This window comes from Terrapene carolina, unplaced genomic scaffold, assembly GCF_002925995.2.
Source record: "Terrapene carolina triunguis isolate 2854851 unplaced genomic scaffold, T_m_triunguis-2.0 Scaffold26738, whole genome shotgun sequence".
NCBI classification, from domain to species: Eukaryota; Metazoa; Chordata; order Testudines; family Emydidae; genus Terrapene; species Terrapene triunguis.
Window position 1 is genome coordinate 4,737 of NW_020691089.1, and position 1,457 is coordinate 6,193.

Genomic DNA, 1,457 nt, shown 5'->3' on the forward strand with positions numbered 1-1,457 from the left:
TGCCAGTCCCCGCCCCTTCTTCGACCTGCCCCATTGTGCCCCATTTCCTGGGGGAAGCATATGGGGGAGGGGGTTAAGTAAGGAACCCACAGATTGAGGGATTCCCGGCGGGGGGGCATGGGGGAGGAGGGGCAGGCAGTGCTGCAGGGGTGGGGGGCAGGCCGCCCAGAGGGGGACAGGGTGAGGGGCAGCAGGGGGGAAGGGCACAGGATCTCTGGGGTGGGGGAGAGAAGAGGGGGCAGGGAGTGGAGCGGGAGAAGGGGGGCAGAGGGGGAAGGGCCGGGTGGGGAGTCATCACAGGGTCTGGCCTATGCCCCAGCTTGCAACCAGCCTCTTGGGCGCGACCCCTGACTGGGCCAGGCCCCAGGGACCCCCAGGGCTGGGCAGAGGCCCGTGGCCTCCAGGACTGGGCCGCCGGCAACAGCCCCCCCTCTTCCCCTGAGGGTCCCTGCCGGAGTCCGGCCCAGCCAGACCCTGCAGGCGCGAGGCCCCTGGGGCAGTGGCAGTGACCCCAGCCCCTGTGCAGAGCCCAGGGCCCCACTCAGCCCCCAGCTGCAGGCCCGGGGCCTGGGGACAGCCCAGAGAGGCAGCCGTTAGCCATGGCCCAGCCAGGCCGGCGCTGTGATGAGCCAACCCAGCCGTGATCACGTCCATGGCTGGCTCCCTGGCCCCTCACGCGGCCCCTCTCTCGGGGGCGTCCTGCTGCCGGGGGGGCCAGTCCTCAGGGTGGCACTCTGTCTGCCTGGACCAGGCCATTCCCCACAGACTCCCGCCGCCTGTGCGGCTCTAGCAGGGGACTGAGCCCTTTTTCCAGTCCAGAGGGAAACTGAGGCACAGGTAGAGTGACCAGATGTCCCGATTTTATAGGGACAGTCCCGATTTTTGGGTCTTTTTCTTATATAGGCTCCTATTACCCCCCCACCCCCATCCCGATTTTTCACACTTGCTGTCTGGTCACCCTGGGCACAGGCAGGATTCATAAAACTATTACACCAAATTCTCACTTTTTCAGGGGGGGAAGCCAGGGGGAGGCCTGGCTCCTTGCCCCCTGTGGCCCAGACGGTGCATTCATATGCCTGATATTGCCCCCCAGTGCTGAGGGGAGAGGCCAGGGAGCTTGGGGGGCACAGGGGCAATTCAGGGATGGGAGGGGACAGGACTCCGTTGCTCTGTGGGTTTCTTACCCAACATCCTCTCCCTGCTCAGGCCTCTTAGGCAACCGCCCCCGCCCCCACCAGACCCCGTCCCACCCAGCCTGGGTGCCTCACTCAGCACCAGCAACATTCGCACAACACAGACAGGACCATGGGGGGGCTCTCCGGCACCAATCCCTGCCCCCCATGGGGCACTGCCTGGATGGGCCGAATCCTGGCAGGTGAGGGCAGGAGGGAGCCCAGGCTTGGGCTGGCAGGGGGCTGCAGGTGGGGAGTGAGGGGCACCGGCAGAGCTGGGGGGGG